The 23888-nt window shown below is 46.4% G+C and overlaps 1 protein-coding gene across 10 annotated transcripts in view; it reads right to left on the bottom strand.

Moving 5' to 3' along the window:
* Positions 1-23888, bottom strand: part of LOC122806545 (lipoma-preferred partner homolog) — a 1343214-nt gene that overhangs the window by 691235 nt on the left and 628091 nt on the right. The window lies entirely within an intron of this gene.

Raw genomic sequence — 23888 nt, 5'->3', positions numbered from 1 at the left:
CAATCCTATCCATGTCTTCATTGTTTAAGGTCCTGGTAGACTGAGTAGAAAGCGATGGCAATCTAGATTTAGCCAGTAATGGTAATGGGAGCTTGTGTGTAATGGAAAGACATGTGGGATTTTCTGAACCACATTTTTCCACTACCTCTCTGACCCCTTGGAAAGGGTCTGGTGGGTGTAGAAAAACATATTCCAACAGCAAACAAGGTCTTGACTTTTTGTTCACACCTAGTGAGGGGTTCCTTCACTTTAGGCCCAAAATGAGAGGAGGCCCTAACACAGGTAGACTTGAAGGGCTCTGCGAAGTCACGAAGATGCATCCAGGCCTGTCTCCAGAGAGTAATACCTGAACCCGCAGCTCTACTCGTTCCATCTGCTGTATACGATAGGAGCCTCATGGAAGAGTTTACTACAGAACTGAGGGTGGCAAGCTTAGCATTAACTTTATCTGCTACTGCATCAGCTACAGCTCCTTGGAGGGAGTCTAAGAGCTCATTTAACAGGTCCCTCTGTAGTCTAGTGAAGTGGGTAAGGTAGTTCAGAGACCGAAGCGCAAAGGTCACTGAAGAAAGACTTGTTTCCCATATCTATCCATAATCCTAGAGTCTTTATTATAGGATGGATAGAAGAGCTGGTCTCGGACAGCTGCTTTTTGGTGGCTGCCACCATGACCATGGCATCAACTGCAACTCTTTTAGTCAGAAACCCTTTATCCTTAGGGGCAGTAATGAACTTGTTTGGCTTTCTAGGAGCAAGTTCTATGGAATCTGGGGTTTCTCAGGCCTTCCTGGAGATTAAACCCACAAGCTTGTCAGAAGGAGGAGTCACCCAAGATGAGGAAGGGCGAGACCCATAGGCCTTCAGGTAAACTAACTTTTCAGCCAAAGGAGGTTTGGACTGCCAGTCACCTCTCTGTTTTAATAATTCCAAGATGTCTCCAAAGGAGACATCTTCAGGAGGTGGCCTTGGGGACCCTTCTGCCTCATCGAAGTCAGTGTTTGAGGTGACAGACTCGTGTGGGGAGTCAAGGTGCTTCCTCTTGCAGGTCCTCTTCCAAGGGACCTCTTCAGTGGGATGCTCTGGAGAGGTTTCAGAAAAGGGGAGGGAGTCACCTGGTGGACAACCCGAGGGCTGGGGTCTCTGTGATACTGTGGAAGGGTTACCCGAGAGGACGAAGACAACTGGCTCATAGAGGGAGGAAAATCCAATGAAGAATGTGCCTTAGACTTAGTAGGAGTCAAAACCCTCCTCATAACTTTGAAGGCAGACTGCTCCCACAGATCCAACAAAGAAGTTGTCAGAGCCGAAGGTATCCACAGAACTGGGGACAGAAGCTCCAAAGCTGAAGTAGGGGCAAAACTCACCCGTGCCAAACCCTGAGAGGCACAGTTGGATCTGGACAGATCAGAGCTGGCTGCATGGATCCAACTGGAGAATGTCCGTCTCCTAGGAATGCCCTGCTCCGAATGGAGGGAAATGCTCAAGACGGATGTCTGCTCCAAGGAACCCAATGGTCCTGGAGCTGATAAAGACACAATCCAGAGATCGGAGTCTTCCTGCACCAAAACCAAAGGACGGAACGGTGGAGGAATAGTTTCTAGGGAGGTGGACTGTGTCTGATCCGATTACTTTGGGCTTAGATCCAACAGTAGTTTGTCCGCAGTCCTTAGCAACCTCTGCTCAACCCTATCCATGTCTTCATTGGATAAGGTCCTTGTAGACCGGGTAGAAAGAGACGGCAATCTAGATTTACCCAGTAATGGTGATGGGAGCCATGAAGTCACTAGTTCAAGTGAAGGTGATTGGCTCCGATGTGAAGTCCCTGTTGGCATGGAAGACGTTGGAGCTGAAGGATCTGCTGGCTCTGATGTAGTCTTGGATCCAGGAATAACAGTCTGCTCCAGGGATACTGGTGGAGTAGAGAATCTAGGGATTTTTGGTCTCTGCTCCGATGAATCTTTTGGCGCCAAAGATGGCCTTTTTGTAGTTTTGGCCAGAGATTTTGAGGACTCTGAAGAAATACCTCTGAAAAGGGCTTTTTAATAAACCCTTTAAAATCAAATTATTCTTATGCTTCATAAGTGCTCTCTGATTAAAACTGTGACATATGGAGAATTTTTCTTGGAGATGAAGAGGCCACAAGCAGTAAACACAGAGAATGTAAGAATCACTAAGGGGCATCTTCTTCCCATGTTTTTCACACTTTTTGAAACCTAATGGTTTCCCTTCCTGCTTTTGAGACATAGCAACTTAAACGCACGCACACCCAAACACGCTGAAGCCAAAAAGGGTAGTTGGAAATAAGAGAAAACCTTTTTTTTAAGCAATACACACAAAGAAATCACCCTCTAAATTAAATGAATGATTACAAGAGGGAAGGAAAGGGAGAGAAAATTGTCCTCCAACTAAAATGGATGACATAAGATGATCCTCCAACTTAAACGGGTGGAAACTACGTAGGGAAGACTCACACTAGCAAACCGAAGGTAGCCTGAGAAATTAAAGGTAAAAGTAATGTCTTTCAGCTTTTCCCGGTTAGGGGTCGCCAGAGCGGAACTCCGGTCCTCTAACGATTGGCAGTGGATTTTTACAGTGCCAAGTTGCCAGCCCGATGCCCAACCACGGGGAGGACATACAGACTCCACACAGAAGGCGCTCCAGCCAAGAACAGAATGGAAGAACCTCTTGCTGTGAGGCAACAATGCTAACTGGTGCACCACCACAGCATATAGCCTGAGAAATTAAAGGTCTAAGATAATAATAATAAACAATTCGCTTAGCTAAACAGGGAACCTCTTCGCTGTGCGGCAAACAAGACCTGAGGTTATAGAACAGTTGCATTATGGGAAAATACCCATGAGCTTGGCTGAGAACATAGTTTATGAAAAGGCCGAGATGGAGCCGAAAGATCAGATCCAACCCATCAGTGAGAAAAAATATGAGACTGACAACATCACATCATGTCTAACTCTTTATTCCTCCTTTATCCCCTCCCATTTTTACTACATTCACCTGTTCGATGAATCACATACTTAGCACCCTGCTAATTCTCATCCCACCTCTGCTCTCCCCTTATCTCCTCCACTGCAACTTGCTACTTTCTACAAGTTTACTTGCAAGACATACACTAACTATACATATTTTAAAGGATGGATTACAGTTTTTCTCTTAAAATAATCAGAGTATTATAACTATGCACCGGACATTGTATGATAAAGTTTAACATTCTGTCATTTGCCTTGCTAATCTCACTGCACTAAAAATTGGCTCTGCCCAGTAGGGCTAACCCAGTCAAAGCAAAATGGTTAAAGCAATGTATATTTGTCAAGAGCATCCAATGCTGATTTGTTTGGACTACTGCAAAGTGTTTTTTTATTTTTGTTGCTGTTAAATGTTTTACACTTCTTCAAAAACTAAAAGATATTGTTAGTTATTCTGTTGAAGAAATAAATACTTGTCAGCCATGATTACACCAATGTAATGTTTAGGTAGATTCTTCAAATCACAGCTTAGAAAAAAAGTTATGTAATCACCATAACGTTCCATCTGAGGAATTGTTCTTCATTTGTCTTCAACCTGTGGGACAATGATTTAGGCCGGATCCAACTCGGCCACATTTCTTCAGCATCAGATCTGAGCTCAAAGCTCCTCCCCTACCCATAATGCCCCTGTCTCCTTTCTCCCTTCAAATCAGGTTTGCTGCCCACCATAGCAACCCAACCTGGCATATTGCCTTACCCCTTAGCATAATAATACAAATAGTATCATCAGAAATGACCAGTTATGCCAAAGAAAAGGTCATGTCTTCTCCAGCCAGACCACAACACACCCCATATAAGCCAGGGGGAAGGAGGGAGGGACTGTTGAAGACAAATGAAGAGCAACAACTCAGATGGAAGATTATGGTGAGTTTATAACTTCTTTATCTGAAGTTGTCTTCATTTGCACTTCAACCTGTGGGACAGAGTCCCCAGCTACCAAACACCCGAGAGGCCCTCACGGAAAGGTATCCCGTAACATGGCAGAGCCAAAGGATGCCCTAACTTCTGGAGAGTAGTACAGTTGTGTACACTTACCATAAATGTAGATGTTCGAGTGTATTCACTGAAGCAGTCATTACATTTGGGTAATCTGCTGGCAGGTTGCCCTCAGTCGGCCTGAATAATAAAGTCTTGGGTCCTGCGTCGGTTACTGTCTCCTCTTCCATGACGTCAGGAGTATAAAACATGTAGCCAACGCCATTCTAATCAGTTTTTCTTGCCCCAGATGTCAGGTGCCCCCCAAATATATATATATATATATATATATATATATATATATATTATATAAACGATAAATATAAAAATGCACCTTTAGAAAAATAAAATGTACCTTCAACTAAAAGCAAATACACCACAAAGGCTTTTGAGTACAGTGAAGGAAAGAAAAGGTATCGCATGGGGGATGGCGGGTGGGTAACCCGGACTGCAACAGTGAATACACTCGAACATCTACATTTATGGTAAGTGTACACAACTGTACTATGTTCTTCGTGTTTCACTGTTGCAGTCATTACATTTGGGTAGAATCCCAAAGCTATGGATGGGAGGATGGAACTAAACAGCATTAGGAGCAGCTATAAGGCCCTGCAGGAATGTGGTGGCAAAGCCTGCACTGGATTTAGAGAGGAGAGGTAAATTATAATGCTTTGTGAAGTAGCAGCTTCTAGAATGTATCTGGTTAGGACCCCTCTGAGAAAAGCTTCTGAAGTAGAGGCAGCCCTGGTGGAATGGGAACTGATTCCCTTGGGCACAGGTTTACCATGGTGCAAATAACAAACGAATGCAGTGGCTTATCCATTTGGAAGTAGTCTGCTTTGATACAGCCTTCCCCTCTGATCCTGCAGCAAATGCTACCAGTAGTTGCTCCGACTTTCTTAGAGATTTTGTCCTGTTTAAGTAGAATCTTAGTTGTCTGTGTACATCCAATGAATGCAGAATCCGCTCCCCCTTGTTCTGCGGATTTGGGAAAAATAATGGCAGGTGAATGATCTGGTTAAGAGCCACACTGGATACCACATCTTAGGCATAAAAGAAAGATTGGTACTGAGGGCCACCCTGTCTGGGTAAAATATGATGAAAGGCTCCACTGCCATGAAAGCCTGTAGTTCTGAAACCCTTCTTGCTGAAGTGACTGCCAAAAGAAAAGCTGTCTTCCAAGATAGAAATTTTATATCCGCAGTAGTTGCTGGTTCAAAAGGAGGCAGGGTGAGTTTTTCCAGCACAAAATTGAGGTCCCATGTGGGAGTTGGTGCTCTCCCGGAAGGTCTTAAGTTTTTGGCCCCTCTGAGATACTGTTTAAGCAGTGGATGAGAAAAGAGGGGAGGATCTGTGTTGTAATGAGCCGAGATGGCAGAGGCATAGATTTTTATTGAAGAAAATGATAGGCCCTTGTCAAGCATCTCAGTTAAGTATTGTAAAATCTGAGGAATATTGGGTTTTGCTGTGTCTATTCCTTGTGCTTGGTTCCAAGCACAGAATCTCTTCCATTTATCAGCATAAGATTTTCTAGTACTAGGCCTTCTGGCTTCCAAAATGACATCCATCACAGATTTACTGAGATTAGCCATGCTGCAAGATTCAGAGTTTGGAGCCGAGTATGCAGAATTTGATAGTTCTGCTGAGACAGTAGATGAGGTGTTTGAGGCAAGTACCAAGGAGGGAGTTGAGATGTATTCCTTAGAATTGGGTACCAGTGCTGGCGAGGCCAGTATGGGGCAATTAGGATCATTTTTGGTTTTTCCTGTCTGACCTTTAGTAAGACCTTGGGTAGAAGAGGCAGAGGAGGAAAGGCGTAGACTGATAGGTTTTTCCAACTGAAGAATAGGGCATCCACTTTCCAACTGAAGAATAGGGCATCCACTTTCCATGCTTGCCTGTGATAAGTCCTTGTGCAGAATTTGTCCAGTTGATAATTTTGGGGAGAGGCAAATAGATCTATGTCTGCACTCCCCCATTTCTCTGTTATCATGCCGAAGACTTGTGGGTCCAGTTTCCATTCGTGCGGCTCCATAAGATTTCTGCTTAGATTGTCTGCCAGAGTATTTTGTTTTCCTGTCAGGAATTGAGCTTGAAGATGTACTTGGTAAGTCAGGGCTGTGTTCCACAAGGCCATGGCTAGTCTGCAAAGGGAGTAGGAATGTGTACCCTCCTGCTTATGTACCACATCACCTTGGTGTTGTCCGTCTTTATCAATAGTTGTCCTGGATGAAGTAAATCCTTGAAGGCTGTCAGGGCGTTCTGAACAGCTAGCATCTCTTTCTGGTTGATATGAAGATGCATTTGTTTTGGGCTCCATATGCCCTGAATGCATCTCCCCGCCAGGTGGGCTCCCCAAGCATAGTCTGATGCATCTACAGTTAGGGTTTGTGTGGCAGGGGGTAGAGTGAATGACTGTCCCATGTTCTGGTGACATGTCTCTGCCCACCAAAGTAACTCGTGTTGTAGGCATGGAAATGAGAGGGATCATTGTTTCCAGACTGTGACAATGTTGACTCCATAAACTTTAGTTTCCTCATATGCAGTCTTGCATATGGAATTAGAATGCAGGATGCCATGAACCCCAAAGCCTGCAGAATTTGTCTTGCAGATAACTGGGTTTTTGTTGTCATCTGTCTGAAGTAAACAGTCAGTTGCCTTTGCTTGTCTGGTGTAAGGTAAGCCATCTGGGCAATTGTATTCCAGCTTGCACCCAGGAATGTAATTTTTTGAGAGGGTACCAGTTGAGATTTCTTTTCATTAACTGTGTACCCTAAGCATGTTAGGAGCCTTTTTACAAACGCCAGATGTTGAAGAAGAATGTCCTTGTTTACTGCTTGAATGAGACAGTCGTCCAAGTAAGGATAGATTTGTATGCTTCTTTGTCTGCAAAATGCAATTACTGGTGCCAGGCACTTTGTAAAGATCCTGGGTGCAGTAGATAAGCCAAAGGGCAGAGAATTGGTAATGCATGAAAACAGCCTTGGAACGGAGGTATCTTCTGCACGATTCCCTTACTGGGATATGCAGGTATGCCTCTTTTAAGTCTAGAGTCACTAACCAAGCGTTCTTGCCCAGCATGGGCAGAAGCTGTTGTAAAGTCAGCATTTTGAATTTTGGGATGTCCAAGAATGTGTTCAAAAATGATAAATCCAATATTGGACGCCAGGCATAGTCTTTTCTGGGTACCAGGAACAGTGTTGAATAAAACCCTTGCCCTTTTTCCTGTTCTGGTACTGGTTGAATAGCCCCCATATCCATGAGGGACATAACTTGTTTCTGTACCTCTGCCCATTAATTTTGTGGCAGATCTGGCCAACCGTTTGGAACTGGCAAGGTATGGAAATGAAATCTGTACCCCTGGGATACTATGTTTAATACCCACTTGTCCTGGGTTATTAACTGCCAATATTGAGCATGAAGTGCTAATTTTCCCCCCAAGGGGGCTGCTAAAATACAAGTGCTTGGTGATGGCAGAGGGAAGTCATTCAGACTGCTTACTGTAGGATTGTGCTTTGCTTCCTCCAGATTTGGAGGTAGAGGCACCCCATTTCTATGACCTGTAAGAACCCTGTGATTGGTATCTAGAGCCTTTTGAGCACCTGGATTTGCCTTGTGAGGCTCTGTTGGACACAGGAAAGGACCAGTTTTTTGTAGGCCAGTGCCTACTGAATCTGGGTGGCCGCTCTTGTAATACATTTTTTACAATTTGCATAGATTTAGCTTTGTCTTCCATTTTCTTTAAAGCCTCTTCTGCCTTATTACCAAACAGAGTATCATGCTGTAAAGGTGCATCCAAAAATTTAGCTTTAACATGATCAGGCAGATTTTGCTCCTTGAGCCAGGCATGCCTTCTAATCACAGATCCAGTAACTGTGGCCCTGCAAGAGGCCTCCAAGAAATCAAAACCACATTGCAAAGTATGCTTTCCAACCTGTTCTGCTGAATGCAATAACTCCTGTAACTATTTTCCACACAATCAGAAATCAACATAATTTTCTGTTTCAGTAAGCCCATAACATGCTGTTGCTATTTAAATATATGAAACTGGCAGTTTAAAGCCCTGATTGCCAAGGTTGCAGACGTAAAAACCTTCTTACCCCATCTATCCAGCGCCCTGAAATCTCTATCAGAAGGGGTAGGATTTTTGGCTGTAGAAGCCATAACACCCTTGGGACCCTGAGAAATAGTTTCAGGATCAGCAGCAGGATTTTTGAAAAGAAATTTGTGGGAGTCAGGAACCCTGTAATATCTGTCTGGCTTACTAGGAGCTGGAGGCAGGGAATCAGGAGCCATGCTTGATTCCGAGAACACATCATCAACAATGTCTAATACAGGTGGTATTGCCAAAGGCCTATGCTGAGGAAGAAGAAGAAAATCCCTAAGCCTCTTTTTTGATTCAGAGAAGTCCTGACTCTTCCAGTGAAAATGTTCCCTTAAAGTATGCAAAGTCTCTCCAAAAGAGTAATCCTCAGGAGGAGATGCAGATGGGATGGATTCCTCTGCATCAGAATCCTCATAGGGTGGAATAGAAAATTCCTGATCAGAAGAGGAATCAGAAGAAATGGAAACCTGATCTGAAGATTCATAGTCAGTGCCTTGCCTAGGCCTCTTAGCAGGGGGGAGTTGGGAACCCCTTGATCAAGGTAATTAAATCCTCAGCCATTTTGATCATCTGTTTTTTAGGCATAGGGGCCTGAGCACGTGGCTCATGCCTCATTTTTTTTTAGACAAAGAAGTAGTTTTTGACCTTGTTTTTGTTGCTGGCGTCGGTTTAATGTAAAAATGTTGAGGCCTGAAAACACCTTCAGAAGCCAGTACCTGCTCGGCGGCTCTGGACCCATCCAAGGGAGAGACATCCGCGGCTTCAATACTTTGCGAATTTCGCGGTACACCGGACTCCGAATGGGTCTCGGTAGAGGCCTATGACTCAAAAGTAGCGGGTATCAAGGGCTGTGAAAGTGCATCACTGAGTACCGGCGAATCGGCGACTGGCTTAGAAGCTTCGTCGTCGGTTTTGGACTTTGACTGTCTGTCCTTGTCTTTTTCCTTGCGTTTTTTTATGAACTCCGGTAGTCGGATTGCTAACCGACAACATTTCAGGGTAGTTAAATCTTAAACCAAAATATTTAGAAGCAAAAATATACAGACGCTTAACAGTGCGTTGGTTAATTTTAGCACAAAACCAATAGCAAGGCACGTTGTGATCAGGGCCTAGACAAGGAATACAGTACAAATGAAACCCTTATGAGGTATTTCCTTCCCACAAGTAATGCAATTATTAACTTTTACTGACATCGGTAAGGAGCAAGAAAATGTTTCCCCAACGGGGTACTTAGCTTTAATTTGAAGACTTTGGGGAAACTCGAATACGAAAATTTCAGGAGTCGCCTACCGGCACTTGCGAACTGCTTCTGTTTTGGGCACCGCACGGCAAGAAAGACTGGTTAAAACAGCGTCCGCTGCATGTTTTACACCCCTGACGACCTGATGTCATGGAAGAGGAGACAGCAACCGACACAGGACCCAAGACTTTGTTATTCAGGCCGACTGTGGGCAACCTGCCAGCAGATTACCCAAACGTAATGACTGCAACAGTGAAACACGAAGAACATCCAACTTGTAATGGGAGATGAAAGTATGTGAAGATGCTCAGGTAGCACCAGAGCAGGAAACATTGGAACAAAAGGCAGCAGAAGTAGCCACATACCTAGTAGAATGCGCCTTAACTTGACCTGGTGGAGACCATCCTTTGGTTGAATATGCCAAAAGTATACACTGAGAAATCCAATGAGCAATGGTGATCTTTGATACAGGTTTTTCCTAAAAAGAAATTAGAGTAGGAAATGAAAAGCTGGTCAGACTTGCGAAAGGCCTTTGTTCTGTGAAAGTAAAAATGTAATTCTATATGAACATCCAAGCAGGTGCAATTTGTACTCTCCCTTATTCAGAAAGTTCGGAAAGAAGACAGGGAGGTTAATAACCTGATTGATGTTTGATTCTGAGGCCACTTTCGGTAGAAAGGAAGGATTAGTGCACAAAGATACCCTTGTCTTTATGGAAGATCATGTAAGGAGGCATCAATAAGGCCTGAAGCTCCAACAATCTTTTAGCCGAAGTAATAGCAATCGTGAAGGCTGTCTTCCAAGACAGGAACTGCAGATCCATTGAAGCAGCGGGTTCAAAGGGGGAAGAAACCAAGGCTTGAAAGACCAAAGTAAGGTCCCAAGGAGGAGTAGGGTCCTTTATCGGTGGCCTAAGAAGGAAAGTACCCTTCATGAAAGGCCTTACAGAGTTTAAAAGAGGCTAGAGAAGCTGAATTATCCCCTATGTGGAAATTAGGAATAGTCGCCAGCTGAACTTTAACCATAGAGAAGCTGGCACCCTGTTGAAATATGCCTGCCAGAAACTCTAAGATAATAGGAACCAGAGCAGTGAAGGGATCCAAATCACACTGAGATGCCCAAATTGAGAAATGTTTCCACTTGCTCGAAAAAACCTTCCTCGTGGAAGATTTATGAGCCTCTACCAAAATCTTCTTAACTGGAGAAGATAGCTAGGGAGTCCTAACTATCATGCGAACTGGGGCAGCCAAGCAGCGAGCTTCAGACAGGCCAGACCTGGATGTTGAATCCCTGAGAGATGTGAAATTAGATCTGGAACCAGATCCAATGCCCAGGGAGGACGCACTACATGAGACCACAGAGAAGGGAATCATACTTGGCGAGGCCAGAAGGGGGCAGTGAGGATGACTGAGCTCCTTAGCCGTCATGCTTTCTGAATGAGTTTCAGATCAGGGGACATGGAGGATAGGCACAGAGAAGACAGGAGGGCCAAGCATGAACTGGAGCATCTCTGGGGACTCCCCCCGAGGGGGTTTCAGAGCAAAGAACTCACTGCACTTCACGTTGAAAAGAGAGGCGAAGAGTTCGTAACAAGGCTGACCCCACTTTAGAAAGATCCGTTCCAGTATTGAAAGATTCGGAGACCACTTGTATGGCATCAGGATAGACCTGCTGAGCCTGTCCGCTAGAATGCTGTACCTCCCCGGAAAGTGAGTCACCACCAGAAAACGTCCGTTGAAGATCGGCCACTCAAACAATCTCATGGCTTCATGGCAATGGGGGGGTAAGACCTTGTTCCTCCCTGTTTGTTGATGTACCAGACTACTGACATATTGTCTATCTGGATGGCAATTGTCCCTAGGGGAAGATGGGCATGAAGAGCTTGCAGCGCCAAAAGCACCTCCCTCATCTCCAGAACGTTGACATGCAACTGGGTCTCCAGGGAAGACCACGTGTCTTGAACTGTCCTTCCCAAGTAATGCCCCCCCCCCCCCCCAAGTAGGAAGGCGCCCATGGTCAGAGGGGAGGGAAGAAAAAATGGGAAACTGAGAATAAGTTCCTGGAACTAAATCCACCAGAGAAGAGAATCCCTGCATGCTTGCAATAGACGAATGGGATGCGACAATGGTAGATCTAGAAAGGACTACTGGACCATCAAATTCCACTGGAACACCTTCATGTGTAACTGAGCTGTGGGAACAAAGGTGATCGTGGCCACCATGGACTCCAATGCCCTTAAAACAAACTCCGCTGGAGGAGATGGAACTTGAAGAATGCGCAAGACATGATGTTTGAAGGACTGAAGTATGTCTGGTGTCAGGAAAACCTTGGTCTGAATGGTAACAGGGCTCCAATGATGTTGAGAACCTGAACCGGTTCTAAGAGGGATTTGTTAAGATTTATGGTGATGCCCAACTGGTGGGCGGTCTGGATAAGGAAATCCCCGGCTTGGCAGCATTAATTCCTGGAGGGAGCGGAAAGGAGCCAATCGCCCAAGTAGGGGAAGACCTGGAAGCCCTGCAGCCGCAGCTGAGCAGCTACCACCACCATCACTTTGGTGAACACCCTGGGGGCTGTGGTGAGACCAAAGGGTAGCGTTCTGAACTGGTAATGGTTGGTCTCCAGCTGGAAGCGGAGGAACCTCAGAGATCACCTGTCCATTTTGATGTGATAGTACCCATCCTGAAGGTCCAACGAGCACATCCAGTCGTTTTCCTAGAGAAAGAGTAGGATAGACTGGAGGGTGACAATCCAGAATTTTGTCTTGACAAATGACAGGTTTTAAGGCTGAAAGATCCAAAATGGGTCTTAAATCCCAGTCTTCTTTGGCAATAAAAAGAACCTGGAATAGATGCCTAATCTGAACTGATCTGGGAGGATGGGCTGGATGACTCATTCGTCTAGCAACTTGGAAATTTCTTGTGCTGCTGCCTGCCTTTGCACGGGAACATCCGGGAGGCATTTGGCCGGCATTGACCTTTGTAAGAAGGGGACTGAATATCCTCTGGATATGATTCACAACACCCATTGATCATCTGTAATGGACTCCCAGGCTGTTGGGTGTAGTGAGAGTCGACCCCTGACTGCCTCCAGAGATGAGCAGCCGGGCAACCCTTCAGGGCTGCAGTGAGGGCCTGTCCAAGAATGACAAAATCCCGAGACTCTTGATTCCTCGGGCCCACTTGCCACAAGGGCAGCGTATGTTGAATACACCTCGGCCTCTGGGGGAGTACGAGTCCCAAGCATCCTGGGAATAACCCTGAGACTTCTGGAACTACATCTTCTTCGCCCCCCCCCACGGATTCCTGGAGAAGGATCACGGAGGGATTGAGAAGCGGATTTTGAAGGCAGAGTCTTCCCATCCTTCTCTCTCTGGACCAGTGTGTTGCGTACCATCTTTCTAAAGAGAGTGGAACTACCATACAGGGCATTTGTAAATGACACCATGAAGGGCTCCAAGAAGGTACAAAGTTAAAGCCAGGCATGATGCCTGATGGTAACACCTGCTCCGGCAGCTCTGGCGTTGCTCTCAGTAGAGTGAGAGAGAAGCTGCATAGAAGTATTGGCAATGGGAGCGAGAGCAGCCATTCGAGAAAAGAAAACCTTCCTATCCTCCACCAACATGGACCCTGGGATAGACTCTGCAACCCCCTTCACTAGATCTCGCTGAAGCTTAATTACTTCAGCGCATGTACAGAGACTGCTGCTGAAGCGTAGACCCGCTTCCCAAAACAGTCGAAGGTCCTAGACTCTCGGCCCGACGGATGGACCATGGAGCTCTCTTGTGCAAGCTCCTTTTCTTGGTGGCCACTGCGGTATCAACAGGGCATATCTTTGATCAGTGTGGTTTATCAGAAAGGACACTGAGGACCTTATCAGGGCATTTGGGGATATGCTCCACCGTGCTGGGCTCTTTCCATGCCCGAGATGTAACAAGATCTACAAAAAGAGTTGCAGGAGGGGACACCCATGAAGTAGAGTGGCCTGTGACAAATGCCTCCAGGAACACCAACTCGTCGGGTTGGGTTTTGGACAAACCGCCCCTAACGCCTCCACAGGATTTCCATTATGTCTCCAAATGAGACATCCTCTGCGGGTGATCCGGGGAACCCCTCCCCTTCCTCCAAGTCTGTGCCCTCAGTGACAGACTCCGGCGGGGAGTCTAAGTGCCTCCTTTTACACGTGCGTTTTCGAGGAACCTCCTCGGGGGGGGGGGTCCTCTGGGGACGACTTAAAAACATCCATCTGTTCCCATGTGGGAACTCCCTGGGGCAGAGAGGCAGCAGGCTATCCCTGAGGTGGCAGGATGGCAGAATCCGAAACAGAGACAGAGGGAGCCAGGACAGACTCTGAAGACAAGGTCATCAAGGGTCTTGATGGGATCGAGAGAACCCTCTCCACCATGTCAAAGGCAGAAGAAAGAACACCTGGAGCTGGGGCTACAATTGGAACCATAATCCTCTGTATCAACAGGGGAGCCAGAGACAAATTTCCAGGCACTGAGACTCCGATTGGAAGGCTCGGCTCAGAAAAACTTGGAGCTGAAACCACCTGCTCAGATCCGGTGCCGAGGCTATGGCTCTGAACTCGTTGGAGCCAACCTGCTCAAGGCAATGGTTGGCATCGAGATACCATTGGCACCGACCCCTCAACTCTGAGGGTCCTCGGAGCCAAGGACTCCGAAACCAGGGATCAGATCAGAGAAGGAGTTATCAGGATGAAAGCAGACTGCATGCCCCCAGCCCCGGAGGGGGAGGGAGCAGGCAAGACTCCCATCTGTATCTGCGTGGGGATGAACCTCTGCATCATCCTGTCCACCTTGACTTTGGAAAGGCTGCAGGTGGACCTAGCAGAAGAGGTCATCAACACCAGTCTAGACAGCCGATGGGGTGAAGAAGACACCGGTGAACGGCTCCGAGACTCCTCCAACTTCAGTGAGAAGCAAGGAGAACAGAGCCGAGGGGAACTCAAGTCAAGGCCCAGGAGAGACTTTGCTGGGGGTTCGGCCAAGGAGGGGCAGTCGGGAGACCGCTTCCTAAGCCTATCCCACTGTTTAAACTTCTCTCCATCCTCAGTCCTCTTGGCACGAGGTCAAGTCACAGAGGCAAGGGCTGAGGGGGGACCAGAAGCGGTCAAAGAGTAAGCTTGGGTCTCCCATAGTGGGAGGTTTAAGGAGGTCCTTAAGAATAAATTTATTCCTCCTATCAATGCACAGTAATTGAACCCCACACATATCGAGCAAGGGGAATTGAGGTGAGGAATCCCTAAACACAATGCACAGAGTCTGGCTATCTGCAGGGGAAAGCTTATGGCCACACACTGTACACTTTCTGAATCCGGGTTTGGGCATCTCTGCCATGAAGATGGAAAAAGAGAACCCATGCATTCACACACAAGAGAGAGATAGCTAGGGGAACAGTAGCAGGAAAAGTTTTGTTTGTTTTTTTTTTTGTTTTTGTACAGACGCCTGAGCGCAAAGCAAGAAAGGTGAAAGGGGAGATGGAAAGGACTAAAGATAGCTATTAAATCCCAGAAAAACCTACCCAAAAATCACTTGGAGCACGGACCACTATGCAAACATTAGATGTGGCAAATGAGGTCTGGGGGGAGGAAGGAGACAGGGGCATTACGGGTAGGGGGGGGGGCTTGGAGCTCGGATCCGATACTGAAGAAATGCAGCCAAGTCAGATCAGTCCCGGATCAGTGTCTCAAAGATTGAAGAGCAAATGAAGACAACTTCAGATCTATAATTAACCAGGTTCTTCAAAGAGCACGTAGTGTTACCATACAGACTCCATGAAATGGAACAACTTCATGTAGCTGGGGAGAAGGGAAGGTTTGCCTGTTATGCAATCTTGCAAAAAACTTCAATCAGACATACAAAAAATTCACAGCAGCAACAAATCAATCCCTTTCAGTGGTTACACTGATCCAGTAAGCAAAATGGTTCACTTCTCTGGTAGATTGAGATTACGTTCCCAAAAGAAGTTAATCTGACAATATAGTGCAGATAGGTCTGTCAAGACATGGAAATGGGTAATTATCTGAAAAAAGAAGTTATGTCCTTACCATAACGTTCCATGTGGAGTGTTCATCTCGCCTTGGTTATTACACATGGGTTCGGAGCCGATCCTCGGCTCCGTGCCGGCCGACTGCAAGCTCTGCATCGAGAAGAAGCTCGAGGACATCTAATACCCACAATCCTCCTCTGCCTTTACCTCAGATCTAGTTTGCAAGCAAACCAGACATAAAGCACGCACACATGCCAACTATATACATAAAAGTACATATATACAAACATACCAAGAGTATGATAGTAACACTAATACTGCAACAGCAGAAGGAGAATACTCCAGACCAGGCACCAAATCGAACGTTCTTCCTAAGGGTGGGAAGGGTGGGAGTGTAATAACAAGGCAGATGAACACTCCACATGGAACGTTGTGGTAAGGACATAACTTCTTTATGTGAGAGTGTTCAATCTCGCCTTTGTTCTTACACATGGGTAGCGTCCCTAGCTCCATGATCCTGAGGAACTCAAGGGAGAACGTTCTTGAGCACAGTGGAACCAAAGGTTGCCCTATCCCTAGAAACCCTGTCCACTTTGTAATGAGAGATAAATGTATGTGGTTTAGCCCAAGTAGCAGCCACACAAATAGTGTCTAAAGGTAAGCGAGCTGCGTGAGCCAAAGATGTAGACACTGATCTGGTAGAATGTCCTCTGGGTTTTGCTGATAATGTTTGGTCAGAAGCTTCATAAACATATGTGATACAGTCAGTTAGCCATTTAGAAAGAGTTCATTTCGTAACTGCAAGACCCTTTCTGCTGTCAGCAAAAGCTACAAATAGTTGATCAGATTTCCTGTGATCTTTTGTTCTATCCAAATAAAATCTGAGTTGTCTATGGACGTCCAGTTTGTGCAACATATACTCCAATTTATTAGAGTGGTTTTTAAAGAAGGTGGGTAATTCAATGGACTGATTAATATTACTAGAAGAACAAACTTTGGGAAGAAAGGATGGATTAGTGCGTAGGGATACTCTGTCAGAATGAAATATTAAATAAGGATGTTTGACCAAAGGGCCTGAAGCTCAGACACTCGTCTAGCAGATGTAATGGCCACTAGAAATAATGTTTTCCATGACAAAAATTTCAATGTGCAACTTGAAGCTGGTTCAAAGGGTGGCAACATCAATTTAGAGAGCAACAAGTTTAAATTCCACGGTGATGTCGGACTTCTGACTGGTGGTCTGATATGAAAAGAACCTTTTAAAAGGCTTTACAAAGTCTGTGAGCCATAATAGGCGCACCACATTCTTCTACATGATAGTTAGAAATGGCAGCTAACTGTACTCTTAAAGTAGCCGGGGAAGCTCCTTCATGAAATAATTCAGTCAAGAACTCTAAAACCTTGTTTAACGGAGCTGTAACAGGGTCCAAATGATGTGACTCCAGAAGACAAAACGCTTCCACTTACTGGTGTAAGTCTTTGTAGTGGAAACTTTATGAGAAGCTACTAAAATATCTTGAACCGCCGATGTAAGGGAACCGACCTGGCTAAGGAAGCGGAGCAGCCAAGCTGCTAGATGGAGAGATTCTAGAGATGGGTGAGGAACTCCTGACGAGTGAGTCAGTAGATCTGGCTCTGGGTCCAGCATCCAAGGTCCCGAATGCGGTGATGCAATAGAAAGGGAACCAAATTTGACGAGGCCAGAACGGGCAATGAGAATAATAGTCCTCTCAAGGTTGTTGGCTTTGTGTAGAAACTTTGCAATCAGCGGAAATGGAGGAAAAGCATATAGGAGACCCGGGGCCAATCGTGCACCAGCGTCCCTGGGGACTTCCCTGGAGGGTAATAGGGCAAAGTAGCTCCTGCATTTGGCGTTCATTGGAGACGCAAACAGATCGCAGGTAGGCTGGCCCCATTTGCGAAAAATCCTTCGCAACTGACTGTTTGAGGGACCACTCGTGAGGCAATAGTATTGCCCTGCTCAGCCTGTCGGCTATGACGTTGGATGACCCCGGGATGTGCGTTGCGATCAGAAAGCGACCGGTGGACTCTGCCCATTGCCAAATTCTCATGGCCTCTCTGCATAGTTGGTAAGACCTGGTTCCCCCTTGCTTGTTTATGTACCAGACTACGGACATGTTGTCTGTCTGAACTGCAATGGTCCCTGGAGGAAGAAGGGGAGCAAAGTGTTGCAACACCAAAAACACTGCCCTCAACTCCAGAACATTGATGTGCAGATTGTACTCCAGATTGGTCCATTCGCCTTGGACTGTCTGTCCCTGAAAGATGCCCCCCCCCACCCTATCAGGGAAGCGTCCGTGGTTATCGTCACTGACAGTGCGGGTAGCACAAATGGTCTTCCGCTGGATAGGTTGCAAGTCTGTAACCACCACATTAGGTGTGATTTGCATGTTTTCGTTATCAATATTTCGTGAGTCAGTGGAAGTTGTTGGAATGACCATTGTGCAAACAGAAGCCATTGTAGCACTCTCATGTGCAGTCTTCCCAATGGTATCGCAATGAGGGAAGCTGCCATGAGACCCAAAACTTTCAGAACAATTTTTGCTGGGGACTTTCTGGACAACAGTAGAAGGGAAATGTTGAATTGAAGTGCTACTATTCTTTCTGTAGGAAGTTTTAGAACTAACTGACGCGTATCTAATTCCGCTCCTATGAATAAGATATGATGTGATGGCTGTAGCAACGATTTTTCGAAATTTACTGAAATGCCAAGGTGTGTACAAAGTTGTAGGGTGTAATCCCTGGCTTGTATCAGTTGACGCCTGGTGGTGGCAGACAGGAGCCAGTCGTCCAGATACGGAAACACCTGGAATCCTAGCGGCCTCAGATGAGACGCTACCACTGCCATGCATTTGGTGAAGACCCTGGGGCTGTAGTCAGACCAAAGGGCAGGGCTCGAAACTGATAGTGACTGGCTCCCAGCCGGAAGCGCAAATGATCCCTGGACGCCCTGGCCATTTTGATGTGGTAGTATGCGTCCTTCAGATCTATCGAGCACATCCAGTCGTCCTTCCGTAAGAATGGAAGGATCGATTGAAGCGTGACCATTCGGAACTTTTCCTTCTTGACAAAGGTGTTGAGATGGCTTAGGTCCAGAATCGGCCTCCAGTCCCCTGTTTTCTTTGGAACTAAAAAGAACCTTGAGTAAGTTCCGAATCTTATTTGGTCCGCTGGGACTGGTTGGATGACTTTTTTCTAGCAGCTTTGAAATTTCTGTAGCTGCTGGGTCTCGCAGATGGGGTGGTACATCTGGGAGTTTTCTCTTTGGAATGGGTGTGGATAGAAATGGGATTTTGTAACCTCTGGTAACAATGCTTTTTACCCAATTGTCTGAAGAAAGATTTTGCCAGGCCTGAGGGTATAAAGCTAAGCGACCCGACTGCCGACAGAGCAGGACAGTCGGGCCTCCTCTCAGGAGTGCTGAAAAGGTTTGCCAGGGAGATTATCCCTGTCACCTTGGTTTTGCGGACCCTCTGCCGCCAGGGCAGCGTCTTCCACCTCTGCCCCCTCTGCCTCTAGAGGGCATCACCCTGTGTGTTTGGGAAAGATCCTTGGGGTTTTCGAAACCACATTTTCCCACCACGTTGCCCTTTGGGGCACGGTCTGGAAGGGTGGAAAACGGACTCCGACAGCAGACAGAGTCTTTCCCTCCTGTTCACACCGGTAAGGGTCTCCTTTACTTTAGGGCCAAAAGTGTGGCTCCAAATGGGGCGTTAGTAAAGGAAGACTTGAAGGCTTCAAGAACGAACATAAGCGCATCCAGGATTGCCTACGAAGAGCAATCGCTGAAGCCGCTGCCCTACTCGATCCTTCGGCTGCATAGGACATCAGCCTCATGGACGAGTTCACAATGGACGTAAGGGTGTTGAGATGCGCTGTAACTTTCTCTGAGACAGCGGCATCTGTAGTACCCTGGAGGGTATCTCCCAACTCTTTGACTAGATCCCTCTGTAAACGTGTAAAATGAGTCAAATAGTTCAGGGAACGCATAGAGAAAGCCGCTGAACTGAAAATGCGCTTCCCGTATCTGTCCATGGTCCTAGAGTCTTTGTTAGGCGGATGGACAGATGAGGAAGACTCCGACATCTCCTTTTTCGTGGCCGCTGCCACCACCATGGCGTCTACTGGAACTCCTTTGGTGAGGTAAGCTTTGTCCTGTGGTGCCGTGATGTACTTATTTGGCTTCCTAGGGACTGGTTCCACTGTGTCAGGAGTCTCCCACTGCCTTCGAGCAATTAATTCCATTAACTCATCAAAGGGCGGAGTGACCCAGGAGGAGGAAGGACGGGCACCAAATGCCTTCAGCAAAACTGACTCATCCTCAGAAGGGGGGAGGGCTTGCCAGTCACCTCTGTTTTAGGATCTCCAAGATGTCAGAAAAAGAGACATCCTCTGAAGGTGACTTAGGGGACCCTTCTGACTCATCTAAGTCAGTATCAGATGTCAAGGATTCTTGTGGGGAATCCAAGTGTCTCCTCTTACACAGTCTTTTCCTAGGGACTTCTTCGTGGGGAGCATCCAAGAAGCCTCCGAGGAAGAGGGGCACCCTCCAGGGGTGGCTGAGACACTGGTGCCCGACGCTTGGACATGGCCGTGGGTGCAGAGGAGGATAACGGTCCTTTGTGGGGAGGAGAAGCTGTACCTGCTGATGTGGTTGTCTGGGTAGACAACACCTTCCTCATGAGGTCGAAGGCCCCCGGGTCCCGAGTCGAGGTATCTCCCGGTTCAAGAAATGGGAAGAATCCCCGAAACAGGAGCCAAGGCACCGACCCGAGGACGGAACCGAGTCGATCCGCGCGAGGCCCCGAGAGGAGCGCCGGAACGAAACATCGGTCCGACCCTCGGTCCCGGAACCAAGGACGGATCTTCGGCCCCGAGACTCCAGTACCGGATCGGATGGAGTCGAGGTGAACGGTGCCGACCGAGAAAAAGACGGTTCTGGCACCGAGGGCTCCACAATCATCAGTTCAGCTTCTTCCGGCTCCGAAGACTGGACAGGTCTCGGAGGAGGAACAGATGGAGATAGTGGCAGGCCTTCAAGTCTTGACATCAACTGAGAGGAGACCGAGATAAGCTTGGATAGGGCCGTATGCTCCATCAGTTTCTGCACCACACGGTCCACATCGGTGTCGGAAAGGGGCCTAGAAGAACGAGTCGAAGGGATCGAAGACGGAGCCGACCTCAGCAGAGTCGGTGGAGGGAGCTCCGTCACCGGTTCCAAGACTCGAGGCTCGGAAACTGCCAACAGTTGAACACTCAGCCCCGAAGTCTGTGGAACCGGTGATCTAACTAGACCCGAAGAGCTCGGAGCCGATGACTTTGGCTCCGACGCCTTCGACCCCTTCGAAGACTTGGATGCCTGGTCTGAAGCATCCAGAGCCTCCTGGAAAGAGGGTTTCAACAATCCTCTATCCATCAGTTTCCTGCGCCTATCTGTCATGACCCTCCCACTAAAAGAGTGACAAATAGAGCAGTCCTCTTGTAAGTGGAGAGGGCCAAGACAGTAGACACAGGAACTGTGGTTGTCTGTGACCGACATCTTTTGGCCACACTGACAACGTTTGAAGCCAGATTTTATTTTCTCAGACATAATGACAAGAGAAAGAGACAGTCCAGTCCAGTAATAGTCAATTCCAGTAACAATGTCAAATCCGTTAATTGAAAGTCCGATTGTCAATTGCTTAAGAAAGCAAGACTACAACAAATTTTTAGTCAAAAAGTGATCCAAGTAGGGGTGGTAGGCCCCGAAAAACTCTATACCCAATAGTTAAACTAAGTTAAACTAATCTAAGGTACCGAGAATTCTAATCCACTCACACACCGTACTCTAACTTTAATTGACTAGATTTTAAAGAAGTTTTTGAAAATTTAAACAGAATAGATAAATTCTTATCTGTAAAAAGCCTCGAGCTAGCCTCCAGCGATGCGTATGCAGCAGCGGCAAACTAGATCTGAGGTAAAGGCAGAGGGGGATTGTGGGTATTAGATGTCCTCGAGCTTCTTCTCGATGCAGAGCTTGCAGTCGGCCGGCACGGAGCAGAGGATCGGCTCCGAACCCATGTGTAAGAACAAAGGCGAGATTGAACACTCTCACATTGTACTTTAAACCCAAGTTATACATTTTGGAGATATCACAGGAAAGTTTGCTTGCATAAAAAGAGAAACATTCAAGACGTGTATAAAACTGTAACAGTTCTCTTCAGAAAAGAGGAAGCAAAGATATCAGCTATGGAAAACGTGTGAAAAAAACTTTCCTTTCTGTAGGGAGGCAGCTATATATATATATATATACTAGAAAATAACTTCTCAGGCATGCACACAAACCTCAGGGTCAAAAGCTGCATCACCCTGTTTGAAATGGAGCTCTATGGGATTCAAAAAGCTTTGTTTTAAAATGAAAAAAATCTACTCAGACTTTAAATCTTCAAACATGCAGAAAATCCTTAGCCAAGACTACTTTGATCTATGGACTTTACAAACTTGAAACTAACTAATAAAAAGAACACTTAGAGGAAAGAGAACACATCTTATACTTCCAAAGACAGGGAACTCAAACTGTTTACCTTTGCCTCTATGACTACAGATTATAAAATGGAGCCGTTTAAGTAAACTTACCATAACAGTAGATGTTTGAATGATCACTGCTGCAGTACCATAGCTGTATGGACTACATTCTGCCAAAGATAACAGCGTCTAGCTTCCAAAGTTTCAGGGTATCTTATGCAGGATCATACCATGAGGCAGCTCAAGAGCTGCCTAGAGATGAGTTTGAGCACCAGGCCCTTCAGAGCCGTCATGCCAGACAGGAAGGCAGAGCCCAGACAGGATAAAGCTAAGAGTAAAAATATAACCAGCACCCCCTAGCAAAAAATGCGCAAAACAGAGGGATGGAGCCAGAGAGCAACTACTGCAGCAGTGATCTGGACATCTATTGCTATGGTAAGTTAACATACACAACTGTACTACGCTCATCATACTGATGACTGCTGCAATAGCCTTAACTATATGGCTAGATTATCCTATCTTACAACATCTGGGAGGTGGAAGGACGGGGTCTAGCAAAATCTGATCATAGTTTCATAGTTTAGTACTGGGCTATCTGCCCTGGGGCATTTATAAGCCTAGCCATAGTGATGTGGCTTTCGCCACCCCATGTAGTGGTACAAAAGTGTACATAATAGATTTAGAATACTGTGCCTCTGTCTAGTAGTGACACAGTGAAGACCACCTTACATAATAGAATTAGTTTACTGTGCCTCTGTCTAGTAGTGACACAGAGATGACCCCTGGGGTAAACCTACGATCTCCCATCCACTCGTCAAGATTTCTCTTGAAGAGAGTCAGTGAGGGGCTCTGCCTAACATGAACTGGGATTCTGTTCCAGAGTATGGGAATCCTCTGAGTTATGAATCTGTCCCTCCAGCATATCCTATTCATATTTGTGCTGAGGTTTAAATCTTTAGCTCTCGTGGTTCTGATGGATTTGGATTTTTTGAGGTGGAGCATGTCCATCAATTCCTGATTGGACATGGCCTTGTACGGCAGGCACAGATCACCTCTGAGTAGGCGGTATGATACTGAATAGAGCTGGAGTTTCTTTAGTCTGGCAGCATATGACATATGTTGGAGACCCTTGATCCTCTTGGTGAGGTACTTTTGGGGTCTCTCTAGCTGTTGCAAGTGCCGGGTGAGGTACATACCAAATGGGGCATTGTACTCAATCATGGGCCTGATAAGGGAGGAGTATAGGGGTACAATGACCTCCTTTGATCTGGATGTGAATCCCTTCATGATAAGGTGGGCAAGGTAGAAAGTCTTTCTAACCACTTTGGCAACGTGGGTGTAAAATGAGAGGTCACTATCGACTTGGGTCTCCAGGTCTCTGATTACTTTTTCCGTACTCAGTGGGTTACTGTCTATGTGATAATTTGTGGGTACTTTGTTTTTCCCAAAGGGGATGACTATACATTTTTTGGCATTTAGTTTAAGGCCATGACTCCGGCACCAGTTTTCCGTTTCAGTGAGGCCTTTCTGTAGGATGTATGTGTCAGCTGGTGTATCGACTATGGCGCCTAGTTTGCAGTCATCTGCGAACTTTGTCAGCCAAAACCCTCCCATGTTTGCTTTCACATCTGAGAAATAAATGCCGAACAAGAAGGGTCCCAGGACAGAGCCCTGTGGGACACCACTTGTGACTGGCTTTGAGTCTGACATGGCTCCAGCGATTTTGACTTTATGGGTTCTATCTTTTAGCCAGTTTGCAACCCATCTTGTGACATATGGATTTACATTTAAGCTGTTGAGCTTGTCTATGATGCCAGAGTGGGGTATTGTGTCGAAAGCTTTAGCCAAGTCCAGGGAGGCTGTATGGACTGCCTTGCCCTCGTCAATGGCTCTAGTGACTGTTTCGAAAAAGTCAACCAGGTTCAAAAGGCAGGATCTGCCCTTTACAAAGCCGAACTGGGTGGGATCAAGTGTCTGTAAGTCCCCAATGT

The sequence above is a fragment of the Protopterus annectens genome, chromosome 7.part0 (assembly GCF_019279795.1).
Source record: "Protopterus annectens isolate FY-2018-M chromosome 7.part0, PAN1.0, whole genome shotgun sequence".
Lineage (NCBI taxonomy): Eukaryota > Metazoa > Chordata > Ceratodontiformes > Protopteridae > Protopterus > Protopterus annectens.
Note: the sequence above shows the minus strand (reverse complement) of the source record. Positions and strands in the feature narration are given on the sequence as shown.